Below are 16,504 nucleotides of genomic sequence, written 5' to 3'. Positions count from 1 at the left end.
GATGTGTATATATAATAGCTTGCGACGCGTGTAAAATCCAATATATAAGCTCTCCGTGTGTGCCTCGAATTTCACGATTCTGCGCTGCGGACTAAACATTTGCGTGTTATCAATATTGCACATATATATATACGCGTAACCAATGTTGGAGTCAGGTAAAAGTTGACATCTTTAACGCGGGTTACGTATGTATACTATACGTAGTAGTAGTATCGGCTAGTCGACGCGAGAGCGACAAGCGGATGACGCGCAACGCCGTAATAGCAGTGGCCAAAGCACGGATAGATATAGAAAATAGTCGAAAAAGCCGCATCGAGTTATATGCACGAATATATAATGACGCAATCTCGACTCACCGCTCTGCGGTGCATTATATAAATCAACCGCGCTCGTGCGCGATTGCTGCGCTGACACTTGCCCGCGCTCTTTTACGCGTGTGCGATCCGTATACGAGTGTGTGTAATATAACGTATACCGAGAGACTTACTTATGTACTCGAAGCAAAGCTCGTTTTCTTTTTTATATGATTGAAACAAAAGAAAAAATAGGAAGAAGGTGTCTCCGATTCTCGCGCCTGATACAAAAAGCTCGAAAATCGAGATGATACCTGGCCGAAAATGTATAAGCTTCTCATATATACACAGAAGTTGGAACCAGGACGACTCTATATTATACATGAAATTTCATAATTCCTGCCATTTGTGTGCCTTGTGCATGCATGTATGCCGGCTCAGGCTTAAAAGCGTGACCCTCGGGGTAGTAGCGGTAGTAGCGCGAAATCCTTTCGCGCGAGTACATAATCCCTGTACGCGTCACCCCGTACTCCCGCTGCTGCATGGCCCTTCTCAAAAAGCACCGCGGACTGCGAGTAAAAACTTTGTGTGTATGTATTATATGTATTATTACACAGCAGCAGCAGCAGCAACGACGCAACGAGCTTGTATACACCATAAATTTTCCAAGACTGTTGTGCGCTCGAATTTTTATCAGAATCACAGCTGTATATAACAGTAGTACACAGCGTGCGACGAGAGTAATTTATAACTCTTTGCCCTTTTCGGATGTCTGTATAAGGCCATCGGCCGCGAAGGCGAGATAAGGCCAAGCTTGGGACAGAGAGAGAGAGAGAGAGAGTTTTTCGGGGATATTCAAAAAGAAATTAACGGCTCTGACCCTTTTTGCAACTTCTCTCTCTCTTTCTGGCTCGCTAACATACACACGCGCGTATACATGGGATCTGCTACTAATGAGGATAACTGGGTTTTCTGCAAATTCGTAACTTTTGATGCAACTTTGTTGAGATAGAGAAGAGAGACTTGGAGGATCCGATTTATTTCAAAATCATGCTGCTGCTGCTGCTGCGCCGAAGTAGACTTTTTTCCTCGACAAACAATAAAGTAATTACGTTATAATGGAATTGAAGTGAATCTGCGTATATACGCAGGCAGCTCTATGGTTATATAGGCCCGCTCGAGCACTACAAACGACGAACAAAATTCCTGCATTCGCTTCATCGACTTTACTCTATGTTGTGCTTCGGGAAAATAAAGGCAGAAGCCATTGCTGCACAGCCACGTCGTGTGCATAGTTTTAAACAACAAACTTTTCTTTCTTTTTTCTTTCGTTGCTCTGCTGCTGTTGCTGCTGCTGCTGCTGCTGCTGCTGCTGCGACTAACCCAATCTGTATAATGTACTCGAGTTGGAAAAAGCCAATGAAAAAATAAAAAAAAATATTTACACAGGATTAAAGGGTTTGAAAAACAATTTAAAAGCCCTATATTCTACTAACGAGCGGGTTTGGGTTACGCACAAGGGTCGAGGTATGATGGCATCAAAGCGTCGTCGCGATCCACTATTAAGACTAAAGCAGCAAGCTGCGTTGAAGTATATTGTGCGTGGGTGTTTGTTAGTATATCGATAAACTAGAATAAATGCGAAGCTCTACTTCTAACAGTGTAGCCTGTGAACAAACTGTTGTGAAATAAACAAAAACCATAAAATAAATAATAATACTAAAACCACTAGTGACTCATCTTCTTAATATTAAAACAAATGTAAGCGGTTTTTCAACTAACTAACTAACGTAGAATCCCAATAATTTTAGCAAAAAATTATCCAAAAATAAAATAAAAACTAATTTTGAGAACTTTATATGAATCAATTATCATTTCACTTTCATAAATATTACAAGTTGAAGATAAAGGTTTCGAAATGAAAACAAAGAATTTTATTATTATTTATTTATCGTGACTTGCACGAGCTTTTCTTGAATTAACAACAATAGTGTAAAATGAATCATTGAAACAAAATTTTTATACATTATAGCCATGTATAAAAGCACGTGTTATTAATTTTAAATAACATATTCTGAAATTATTCGTTCGAGTAAGTAGATTATTGTTATGGCTCTAAGTTGTACACTTGGTACACTGGTCTAGAATGTGAGGTGAAATCTCATTTTTCCAGTAATACTCTGAAGAATTACATTCAATAAAAATACACCACAAGAGATAAAAATTTTTCAATAAAAGAAAAGTCGGTGTCATTAGACAAGGATTAACAGATTTCACGTCTTATAAAGAAAAATTTCTTGTAAATTTAAAAAGATTTTTTTATTTGTGAATTTTTCTGCCGAGGGTCTAGATTCACTTGGCTATATTATATCGACAGATTTTCCGTTAAAATAAAGCAAAAGGGTTTCAATGCACTGCATCTGACATCGACTACATCTCATTCTCCCCGAGCCCTGCAGCGTCACAGGTGCTTCAGGATCATTTTTTGGCCTTTGAACAGGAGTTTTCCCTTGGTCAAGAGGCTCACCTTTTGCCAATTCCTTTGAACTTGCTACCTAGAAAAAAATTTTCTCAGCTAACGAATTAAGACCACAAGGCAGCTGGTGCTGAAGATCTTTGTGGTAGCAGTAAAAAATTCGACGAGCCAGGACATCGGGTTGGGACGAAGAGTGAAGGGACACGTAAAGGCACACGTAAAGGCGCACGTGCAGCTATAACAAATATTGCAAGTAACACTAAAATAATGATTAACAAAGGAAAACGTGAGTTTTTATTCCATTTTTAAAGAAATAAATTATCACGCAAGTGTACGACTTTTTCGAGTCAATCAAGGTACACATTTTGTATTACATTTTTTCCATGATGCGATAAAAAGCTATCAAATATGATAGAACCACTCTCATAATCTGAAAAAAAGTTCGTACTCTGAATTGTTACCTATTTTATTGTGAAATTAATTAATTTACTGTGAATAACTCACTGAGCTAAATATTTCATAATTCATAGGAATCGAAGGACCAGCTGTGAGAGTGCAAGGATACGCAGTTCGAAGAATCATTAAAAGAATCAAACGTCTTTCTTTTACTGACAATAAATACCATTTAGCTTCGTAACTAGAAAAAAATATTCTAAACATATGTTTTTTATCGTGTTATATTTAAGGTGATATGAGCAAACTAAGAAAGTCGATAATGTAAAAATTAGATGTTTTCTGTAAAGACCTGGATAATTTGTACCTTATACTTTATTTTATGCAAATTTTAAAATTATTCAAGATTTTTAACTAACTTATTCGTTCATGCCACCTTACTGTCTTAGTACCAGTCTCTGTTTAATCGATCGCAGACATTTATTAAGTCTTGACTTGAATAACACAGGTACAATAGAATCATAACTGCAGATACCATTGTAAAAGCTACCTTTGCAGCATACAATTTATCGTACTGGATAACAACCACGAACTAAAAAATAATTAGGGGATTGAGATTTTCAACAAGAAGTTTTTTTGTAAAACGAGAAAACAAAATATTGTTTTATAAACATAATAATGTTGTAAAAATTTTAATGCGTTACCCAGAATCCTGTTAAACTTAATTCCAAGATTATGAACAATATTACAATTAGGAGCTTCGTTCTAGTCACTTCTCGCACGTCTTCGAACAACCTGAAACATTTCCATTTTAATCAGCCACGTGTTGATATTGTTTTAAATCTGAACTTTAATTTGTTTTCAGTTTAAACATGGAAATGTTATCTTATAAATAAAATCAAAGTCACTCAACTGTATTGCCTCTTGGTGCATACGAATGTTATCAAGAATCCTTTTATTGACTATTTTCATTTTTTGTTTATTTATCAAAAGAATGGAACTGGATTCTAATTGTCCACGCATTTGTGTCATATCTTGTCTAAAACAAAACGAAATAGATGCTAAAAATTTGCTATAAAATGGTTTTAAGTTAATGTTTACCCTACGACAGAGAGCATTCCAACGATAAATTTTACTGTAATAACTTGGAAGAAATTCATAGCATTTATTGCAAGTAACATTATGGTGCCAAATATTACAGTGAAACTAAAACATATCCAATAATACTTCTTTAAGATGTTGGTAAAATAGACGGGTACGCATATGCCTCTTTCAACCGAGCTATTTGCTGATAACCATTGGGTTACCGTAAATTTTACAAGCGGTTCGAATACATATCCTAAAAAAGTAACCGATAATAAACCTGTGAAAAAAGTTTGAATTATCATTATCTGAAGCTTGATTCTTCATAAGATATTTATCGAGATCATAAAAAAAAACATAGTAGGAGTTCGAGTAATTATGTTCACTGTTCAAAGTTGTTTTACAATTTTTTCATTAGTAATTTCATGGCTAATCACATCAGAATTAAACTACAAGCTACCTAATTGAGTATTTAAGAAATTCGTCAAAAAAGTTAGAAAATGTTTAACAAAGGGAGTATCTTGTTGAAGCGAATAATTTTATTTTCAATTTAATAGATACTTAAATTTTAATGTAACTCAATAGACATTATAAAACAAGTACAAACCGAAGTAAAGTAAAGTTATGATGAAGCCAATTTTCGAGTGTTCTAAGATAATTTTTTTCTCAGTGTCAGATCTGCAATTTTGCCACAAAATTTTCACTTGCTTCAAAATAGCCTTAACCTATAGTAGAATTTTTATCTAATTGAAATAGCATTTGAAAAGGCTATTAAATGCTTTTTATACATACCTTATTCGATTCATACATAGCCGATATATACATCAGAAGAAAAACAAAAACAAAAATACAAAGAAAAAATAAGTCGAATATTTCAGTGTTACTCAAAGTTTCTTCAATAATTCCCATTGTGAGTACGAGTATCTAAAATAGAGTTGATATTTTTTAATTCTTCAAATCTTGCGCAACAATATTAAAATTTAACTTATATAATTACCATATTAAACAATGAAAATCCCGTAGAACTGAAAATTGCTATTTCCCCAAAGACTCGAATTGTTTTATTCATGTCAGGAGAAACAAATATCCATTGAGCAAAATGGGACATATATTTAATCAGGGCTGGTGGTGAATAATTTTTTTCGCAAAGCAATAGATTAATATAGTAACTCATCTTTTTGTTATGAAAATAAATTTAACTTTATTTAACTAAACGTTGAATAAAGTCGTTGAATCATAATAACTTCAGGAAAATCATTGCAAAAATAAAATTCAAACTGTACTCGAAAACTCTATGTAAATTAATATATTATTTAGTTTTCATTAATATTACAATTTAAACATGAGCTTTTCTTGTATCAACGACAATTGTAGACGATTAATTATTCAATCGGATTTTTTTCCATCGAATTCAATTTTCGCTCTTTTTTACAACATTATAGACATGAATAAATACTAGTGTTATTAATTTTTAATATCATATTTTGAAACGACTCATTCCAGGAAGTAGATTATTATTAAGGCTCTAGTTTGCACAATTCAAGCAATGGGCTAAAATGCGATGTGAAATCTCATTTTTTTCTGTACCCTGAAGATTTACAGTCCATAACAAATAGTATAATAAACCCCTAGTTTAATAACTCTAAAAATTAATAACCTTAATGTTATTATAATAACACTAGGGTTATATTATCGGATTTATATGCACTTTTAGTAAATTTTAATGCATATCAAAAAGAGTAGAAAAACACAGATAAAAATTAAAAAAAAAGACTTATTCCCAAGATTCACGTGGACTTTTGATTTCTATCAGTTATAATTTTCACCTTCGATTTTTGTCAAGCGAATAAAAGAAACTCACAGGCAAGAAATAAAATTATACAACATGTCAAAATTTTACTATTACAATAGCCGAAATAATTATAAGGCTAAAAATTCCAATTAAAAGTTTTTTTTTGTAAAAATTTGAATCAATTTAAAGTTTTAACAATATTAATGAAGCTACCCAGAATCCTGTTAAACTTAATTCCAAGATTATGAATATTATTTTATTAAAATTTTCATTTCTAACACTGCTTGCAAAGCTTCGAACAATCTGAAATTTTCCAATTTCCATTCTATCAGTCAGATATTTATTGATTTTCACACGATAAATAAATAATAATTTTCTTTTTTCAATATCAAAATATTATCTTTTTATTAATAAAATCAAAATTACTCAACTGTATTGTCTCTTGGTGCATACGAATGTTATCGTGAATCATTCCATTAAATATTTTCACTTTTTGTTTATTTATCAAAAATACAGTATTCGATTCTAATTATTCACGAATACGTGCAATATCTTGTCTGAAATAAAAATCACAAAGATATTAAAAGTTTGCCATAAAATTGATTGAATTTGGGATTTTACTTTTGGTGGTAATTTAAGACTTCAAGCCTTGCGAGCTTTTTGAAGCAATTAACTTTTATGGGTATAACCGAAATGGTATTGAAAATATGTGTGAAGAAAAATAAAAATTAATCACACTAAAAAGCTCTCAAGATATCCATTCTCAATAAAATATTTAAGTTTATGTTTACCCTATGATTGACAACATTCCTACAATAAATTTTACTATAAAAACTTGAAAGAGATTCATAACATTGATTGTAATTAATATTATTGAGGCAAACATCACAATGTAACAAAAAATTATCCAATAATATTTTTTCAAGAAGTTAGTAAAATAGACGGGTTCAAATATATCTTTTTCAACCGAGTTATTTACTGACATCCAATTGATTACTGAATACTCTACGACCGGTTCAAATATATATTCTAAAAAAGCAATTGATGAAAGACCTGTGAAATTATTTTAAATAATTTTCATTTGAGATTTGATTCATGAGGTGGTTATTGAGGTTCCAGGAAATTGTTTAAATATTGAGCGACTCTAAGGTTTGACTAAAGGCATTCAAGAAATTTGTTTAAAAAGCCGTAAATTCTTTTAGAAAAGGACGTTTTTGATAAATAAATAAAATTTAAAATTACTTTACAAACGTAATAAGATCAGTACAAACCATAGAAAGGTAAAATTATGATGAAACCAACTTTTGCATGTTCTAAAATGATCTTTTTCTCAGCGTGAGATTTGTAATTTTGCCACAGAATTGCTACTTGATTTGAAATAGCCTTAACCTATGGTAGAACTTTCATCCAACTGAAAAAAGATGTTGTTAGGGTACTTGAATAATTTTTATACATACCTTATTCGCCTCATGAATAACAGATATCAAAATAAAAATAAAAACAAAGATGCCAAGGGAAGATAAGTCAAATATTTGATTACTATTTAACTTTCCTTCAATAATTCCAATAACAAGTACGAGTATCCTAAATAGGGTTGGTAATTTTTAAATATCATTCTACATATATTCACCATATTAAACAAATCCAGTAAAGGTGAAAACCATCATTTTCCCCAAAAAACGAAGGGTTTCATTCATATCAGGAGAAACAAAAATCCATTGAGTCACATTCAAAATGTAATAAATCATGGTAGGTGGTGAATAATTTTTGGTGCAAAGTAAAAGATTAATGTAACGACTCATTTTATCTCTACTAACTTGAATTGGGATTTGTTTTGAACAAGGATAAACGAAGTGGTTGAAGCATAATAACTTCAGAAAAATGATTAGAAATGAATTTTATTGGTTTCTTTTCTTAATGACGCTTATGAGTTTTTATTGTATCAATAACAACAGTATACAATTAATTATTGAAAAGTAATTTTTTGTATCAAAAATTATTTTTGTTTATCTTTTTTTTTTAACGGAAATCGATCCGTTGACATTACAGGCAAGTTCATATATATGTCTTATTAATTTTAAATGTCGCGTTACAAAACGACTATAATTCGCGGAAGTAGATTGTTTTCGGAATTTTCGGACAATGTAAAGCATTTTTTAATCAATATTAAATGTGACCTATACACTCATATATACCCCCCTTTTACCCCAAGTAGATCCCACAGTATTTCTAGATGTATATCGTATACACGTGTACACGCATTTTGTTTACCGAACGCTCGAAAATTGCACTACGTCGCTGCCGCCTATGTAACTGATAGCTTCGGTATTTGATGGAAACTTTGGGCAACAACAACAGCAACAACAGCAGCAGCATTAGCGGCAGCGTCACCTCTAGTAGTACAAGCCAGCCTAGCGCATGGCGCGCGGCTATCAACTCTGGGGGTCTCTCTCTCTGCATATTGGTTTATGTATGCACACACGCATTCGGCTCTGATCTGCGGGTGAACTTTTTGCCGTGGGGATCGAGTGCGTATTGCTGCTCTCTCTTTCTCTCTCTCTCTCTCTCACACACACACACACAATATATACATGTAAACGCTATACAGAAGCGTCGCTCACGTGCAAACGTCAGTCAAGTGCGATGCAGATTGAGTAGACGACTACCATGCACGCGCGGTATATATATCACTGTGTGCAGCACACGCGGGATAGGTGCATCACGCAGCACAGTGTGGGTGCGTGTGCCGCCGCTGCCGCTGCCACTGCAACTCAATGTCCATCAACAGATATGCTCTCAAACGTATACCCTCTTCTTTTTCTATCACTCTCTCTCTCTCTCACACCCTGTGTACAGGCCCTAAATCTATCTGCGTGATAGTAGATTTTGGATTAATTTTCAAGTATTGCGGATCGTTCGAGCCTCCCCGCGCGCCAACTGCTGCTGTTCCGTTCTCAGGTAGACTAAAAAAAAATAAAAACAAACAATCGAGCAGCAGTTGTACGAAATCGAAACGTTGCTGTTACTCGACGACGGGCGTTCGAGGGTTTCTAAAAATTCGAGTATCAGATCGATTTGGCTATACATTTCGTTCATCGAGTGTGGGCTAGTCGTAAAAGGGTAGCGGCATTTTTTTCAGTGTACTAAATACTAGAAGGTGTAACTTATAGCATTATCTTGATTTCCTGCATAAATGAGCAATTCCATAATTTATGCACCAAATTTTCGGTTCATTGTTTGAGATTGTACGAAGCTTGAAAAATGCCTACACAATCAACATCTCATCAATAACAAGTTTTTTTAGGAAAAGAGACTTCTTTTAATCATTGTCCTCATTTTCCCCTTGACTTTTCGATACAAAAAAATAAGGAAAAACGAGTAAGATTCGCATAAATGTGATTCAAATAGTACCGGACGTTAAAACTAACAATTTTTTCCAATTTTTTTTTATTTTAAACATAAAAAAGTGCAACTTAAAAAATTATAAATTGAATCTTTAAATTTTTTTATTTAAGCGAGTTTCTAAATACGTAATCCCACGTTGTAGACCGGTTTAACATTTTGTGAAAAATGCTAATGTAAGTCGTTTTAGAAAAATATTGTTATGATCAAACTGAAAAAAAACCGTTTGTGAATTTTCGCGGTTACATAAGAAGCATCAATCAATACATAAAATTGATTTTTATGAATATAACAAAGAGCTATTCAGTTACAAAACGACAAGGGATCGAAAGACAAATTTAAAAACTTGATCGTTTACAATTTTTTCCAGCTTCACAGACCCCCAAGAATAATAATCAATTTCCACACGTAAATTGTGGAATTTCTCGTATACACACCTACCGAAAATCAAAGAATACTCGACTACAGAAGGAAACGGCGTATACGATATATAAGCCATAGACGACGATACGTAGATTGTAAACGTTTGCATGAGCTGGCGCATACGAGGATAAAAATTTTCCCTATACACACGCGCGTACGATCGTACACATATACATTCCCAGAGATCCTTATCGACGACGAAAATTGCCTCTCTTTTGTACGTATATGCGCGAATCTAGTTTTTTCTACTACTGCCTAACGCCATATAGTGCAAATTGAAAAATCATTCGTTTTATACTCAAATGGTGTATACGAGTTATATTGCATCAAGACGCGTATACGTAACGAGGCGTCACACGTACGTACACTTGTATCATTGTCGGGCACGTCATTTGAATCATCCATACGGCAAAAACTGAAAATGCTAAAAGATGAATTTCTTTATTCGGAAATAGCCAACACGATCGATCAAAAGCCTATACAGATCGCCTTTAACTTGAAAATAGACTAAATATATAAAGAATATAGGAATATTTTTCGCGCACTCTCGGCGCGCTCGTGAACAATAATACCTGCAAACGATATCCGCCGACCCCTCCCCCGTCAGTTTCGTATACACATATACGTATGCAATATGTATAAACGCGAGCTTCGGACTCGGCGCTCTGGCAAAAACGATTGGAATCAGCGCTGCTGCCGAATGAAAAACGCCGAGGCTTCGCGCCGCTCTACGCGGGAAATCCCCGCTCTGCTGCTGCTGCTGCTGCATGGAATATCATGCAATATTTATATACACACAGGCAGAGACGTGTGTATATAGGTACGCACGACGACGATACGATATGCACAAAAAACGAGACGAAACGCGCGAGGATTGCGCCTTTGTGTTTATACGTATATAGTATAGTACTATATGCATCGCGATTCGAATCGGTATCATCCGGCTTCCGTGCGTCTCTACTCCGCGTGTGCACAGATGCGCGGAGGTGTGGGTGCGAGCGTCTGTGACCATCTCCGGATCGTTCTCCGTGTGTTGCATATAGATGCGATCGAGTTAGCCAGAGAGGCAGGATAGTCCATATATCGTTGCGTAAGCTCGACTTCTTCCGCGATCTATTTAACTTCTCCAGATGATCCCGGGCCTCTATGTAACGCGAATATATATCGTATACAGAAGATGCGTAATCGTGCGGATATACAAACGATCGTTGGCACAAGTACTCGTTTATCAAAAGTTTCTATCCATCATTTGAAAACTCTTCGATCTATCGTCAACTCCATCGGTCACACAAGTTATTGACGATAAAACGAACGAAAAAACATAATAGCACATCGATTCGAAACGGACAATTAGAATTGGCCTACATATATATTGAAGAGAAGAGAAAATTGACGTCGAGCGTATCGAATTATGATCCTCTACTCTCGTCGGACAACTCTCCTGTCTCGCTCGCTCGCCCAAGGCAGGCACGGACAGAGTCGCGCGCGTACTCAATCAAAAAGCTCGAGAACTACCTCGGCTGCTTCCTGCTGTTGATGAAATTGCCGAATTTCCTGCAATTCATAGCTTCCTGTACACGGGGTACACATTCGATGATGATTATATTCAATACTATATGTACTCATGAGTGTGTGTCTGTGTTTTATATACTATTTGTGTCGGATACGTGTGCGAGCATTACGACGAGAGGAGTACACCCACTCGTCATTTATACGAGAGCCATGAATTGATATGATGATAATACAAGAAACGCTGAAATAATAATTATCGGAAAACAAGAGTATTTTGGGTAAAATGTATTTCATAAGTATTTTTAAAATAAAATCGTGATAATCGAAGGTTTAAAATGTTTCCATAATCCGATAGAAAGCCATCAAATACGATAGTACCATTCTCAAAATCTAAAAAATATTTTTGTCCGTAAGATTATAAAAATAATCGATTTACTTGAAATAACTCACTGCGCTAAAAGTTTCATAATTCATGGGAATCGTAGGGCCAGCCATGAGAGTGCAAGGATTTGAAGTTCGAAGAATCATTATTTGAAGCAAACGTCTTTCTTTTGTAGAAAACAAGTACCATTTAGCGAAGTAACTGAAAGATTATTTTGAATAAAGTTACTCTTTTAAATTGTGTTATGATGTTTGATTACCAGCTTCTGTTCAATCGGTCGCTGGCTAATATTATATCTTCACTCGAATAAATTAAGTACAACAGAATGACAACTCCAGTCAACATAACAAAAGCCGTTTTGGAGGCATACAATTTATCGTAATTAATTATAACCAAAAACTAAACATAATAAGATGAGTGAGCTTATTCAGAAGACATTTTTTTTAAAGTGAAAGAAATGTACCCAGAATCCTCCTATGCTTAATTCCGAAGCTATAATAATGATTATAATTAAAAACTTTGCTTGTACCACTCCTAGCAAACCGTTGAATAACCTGAAATGTTTTAGATACGTTTCAATAAGTCGTGTACTCATCGATCATTATGTGATACTGTATTTTCTCCATTTTTGACACAAAATTTTTTTATGAATAGAACAAAATCACTCAACTTTATTGCCTCTTGATGTATCCGAATATTATCGCGAATTCTTTTGTTCAATATTTTCATGTTTTGTTCACTCAAAAGTTCAGAACTCAATTCAAATTCTTCGTGCATATGCTCCATATCGTGTCTAAAATATAATCATGCGGATATTAAAAATTAACTATAAAATAAGTTCAAGTTGCATATTTACCCTATGACTGAGAACATTCCTGCAATAAAATTTACGCAAAAAATTTGAAAGAAATTCATTGAGTTGATTATCATTATAATTATAGAAGTGAATACGATGGCCCAAGAAAAACATATCCAATAATGCTTCTTTAAAACGTTGGTAAAATAAAAGGGGACAAATAAGCTTCTTTCAATCGTGCTATTTACCGATATCCATTTGACTATTGAATATTCTAGGACAGGTGAGGATATATATCCGAAAAAGGTGACTGACAACATAACTGTGAAAACAATTCAAATTATCTTTATTAAAGTTCCAGAAAGAACATTTTTTCCTTAAATTTTTATATACTAAGCGAGCCTAAAGTTTAAGTATTCAAGAAATTAAACAAAAACGTAGCCAATTATTTTGCAAAAAGACGATCTTGTGATAATGATTTTTTTATTTTCAATTCAATCGATAATTAAATTTGAAAATAATTTCATTATAAACTAAGTACCAACCAAAGTAAAGGGAAGTTATGATGAAACTAATTTTTGTGTGTTCCAAGATAATTTTTTTTTCAGTATCAGATCTGCAATCTTTCCACAAAGTTAAAATATGGCGTGCAAGAATCTGAACCTGTGTTGATATTTTTATTTATTTATAAATTGTAAATTAAAATGTACTTGAATAATATGTATACATACCTTTCCCGCATCACACATAAGAGATATATATATTGAAGTAAAACCAAGAACAAAGAAACAAATGAAGAAAGTTGTAAATAGATCGTTACTTGTAATATTTTTGTCCTTTATTCCAAAGAAAAGTACGAGTGTCTAAAATGATATTAATAATTTTTTTAATTTTATTCATACCATATGGTATTGAAATGTAATTTATACAATTTTAAGAAAAAACTACAAATTCTCAATTGACTACTAATAGGCAGTTTTTTCTTTGTAAAACTTCCGAAATTAATCGTTAAAAAATCAAAAAATCTTATACTTTCTCATAAAAATTATGAGAAAAGACAACAGACATAAATTTCCAAAAAAAATTTCTAACAATCTTTTAAACATAAAAAAAATCTGTTAGTGTTATTTATTTTGCTTTACCAGAGATAATCTAACAGTGTTGAATAATGGCATTTATAGATACTCACACAATTTAAAAGTGCCAATCCCATAAAACTGAAGATAATCATTTTACCAATTATTTTAGTACGTTTATTCAAGGTAGGAGAAATGAACATCAATCTACCAAAAGTGTGAGTCCAATTAATCATGGATGGGGGTGAATAATTTTTTTCACAAATTAAAAGATCAATAAAGTGACTTATCTTCATGCTATTAAAAATGATTTCTGATCAATTTGGCGTTAATCAACTAAGTTAAGCTGAATCCTGATGATTTTAGAATAATTAATTGAAAAATTAAATTCAAACTGAACTTGAAAACTCCACACAAACAACATATAGCCTTTCCCCTTCAAAACTATTATATTTGAAGGAAGTATAAGTTTATTTAAAAAAACAAAGAGTTTCCTTTTTTGTCGTGACACACATGAGCTTTTCTTATGTTAATTACAATAGAGGAAAATTAATTATTGAAACAAAATTTTTCTCCATCAAGTGCTGTTTTCGCCCTTCTTTATTCAGTTGAAGTTCATTCTTAGATATTATAGCCACGTGTAAACACAAGTGTTATTAATTTTGAATATAAAATTTTGGAGCGACTCATTCGAGGAAATAGATTGTTATAATTATGCTTCTAGGTTGCACGTTTATGCACTTCAAACATTTTATAAAAATGCGTTTCTTCGTGTATTCAATCAATATAACGTTATAAGGTATCAAAAGAAAAATTTGTTCTCAAGCTCGGGGAAATTATTTTTGGATCTTTCTTTTTTTTTCTACCTCTCTGTTTCTTTCTCGTCATACTTTATAATTATAAAACGAATTTTATAAAAATCATTAAAAACTAATGTATTAGAACTGATTTATTTAATTTTTTTACGAGCCACACAGAAAAGTCTGAAAACTTAAATTACTTTTTTTCAATGCAAAAATGAATCAAAAAGATTCAATTTTATATCGACGTTTTAATTTAGAAAGACGGGTTTTGAGGCATTAGCAATCGAATATAATTTCTTAATTCGGAGCTTCAAATTCAAAACATTAAAATCGATAAAGCATAATCATAATATATCTTTAAATACTCAATAATTCACGAAAATGTCACTTACACTATAAATTTAACGAATTAGAGGACTATATCGATGCGTTGTATGGACCGGTTCATGCCATAATGATAACGTATATTATTGTAAATGGGGTTTTCAAGACGAAAGACAGTGTATAGTATATATCAAAAGAATCATTCTGACTTTACATGCTACAACTTTGCCTTTTCTCTTTTGGTTTTCGAAAATTCGGCCGAACGCCATCTAGCAGAAACTTATAAACTATCAAGTACACGCAAAAAAGAGTAAAAATACGTGGACTTGTCAGTTCGCTCATCTTAGTTCACAATAAATTTAAGTTTCGTATTTTTTAACAATTGGTATACTTCATTTTTATACAAAATTCATTGATTTTTAAGATTAACTTTTGTATATGTAAAGTAAATATTTCTGGTACACTCGTTCTTTTAAAAGTATTTAAAATTTCCGAATAATTTTCACACTGTAAAACTCCCGCACATACACAGACGCGAATCTTCGATCTTCTTCGGCTTAGAAAACTATCGTCATAAAACGTCGACCTTCGAAGTATATCATAAGTCAACGAACACGGACACGCACATCTATGCCGACACACACACTAGGTGTTCGAGAAATCTTTATTATCCAAAGTACCTCTTCTTCTTCGTCTTTTTTTTCAAGTCTCTCGCGAGTCTCGAACGAGGAATACATCCGGCGTCAGGAAACGTATTCGTAACTCCGTGTGCCTATATGCGTTATAATGTAGCGCATGTAAGAATGAAAAATTCCGTAATCGACTTTTTGTAGCACGTGTGCGCGAGCTCACATGCTGATCGCGCCTTCGTATACTTACATTATGCACTCGCGCGCACACACTCGCCATGAACTTGATTTTTTTTCCAAGTCGAAGTCATGGTGCTGTACTATCGATCCGCGTCGCAGCCTAGTCGATGCTTTTTTCAAACCTTTTGAATTTTTTTTTTCTCGCAATTAATTTTATCGTCCGCAGCAGCAGCAGCGGCAGAAAAAAAATCTCGCCGCACGGAGCTTTTCATAATTAACAAGGCCGAACAGCGCCGCGTCTTATCGCCTATACTCAATCTCCATTTCTCTCCTGTGTTAGCGCGCAGCAGCACACAGGCCATAAAATTGGAAAAACGTCGGACGTTGAGCTTTCAGCTAGATTGACACTGTGTGTCGTATATAGTTTTTATCGTTCATCGTAAAAATTCAATGGAGACAACGATTCAATCTTCGCGCGCTCAGCTCGTCTGTTGAGTCAAAATGCATGTCTATCACCTCAGCTCGCTCTCGCTCTCTGCGGCACGGCGTACGCACGCCTAACATGAAATATGCTTTACCACCGAGGAGGGAAAAAAGCCTCGTGACCGGCAAGTCGATTTCATGGCTTGTACCTTTCAAAGCTTTATCGAAGGAAAAAGTAAAAGAATTATATAAGGAAAACGAGGGCATGCCAGCGAGGAAAAGTCGAAACGCGTGAGAGTAACCGTAGTTAATTATTTATGGCGTACTACAAAAAAAATAAAAGTAAAAACTCTCGACAGGCACAGGATTGAACAAATTTTTTTCAGGAAAGGGAAAATAATTTGCTGACGAGTCAATGGGAGGCGTAATTAACGTCGTAATAAATGTCGAGCATTTCATCAAAAATCTCTCAGGCAGGACTATTGAGCTTTTTAATAAAGTTCGAAAGAATGTAAGA

The sequence above is a fragment of the Trichogramma pretiosum genome, unplaced genomic scaffold (assembly GCF_000599845.2).
Source record: "Trichogramma pretiosum strain Unisexual culture from Peru unplaced genomic scaffold, Tpre_2.0 scaffold7, whole genome shotgun sequence".
Lineage (NCBI taxonomy): Eukaryota > Metazoa > Arthropoda > Insecta > Hymenoptera > Trichogrammatidae > Trichogramma > Trichogramma pretiosum.
The sequence above is the reverse complement of the archived record's forward strand: the minus strand, read 5'-3'. Positions refer to the sequence as shown.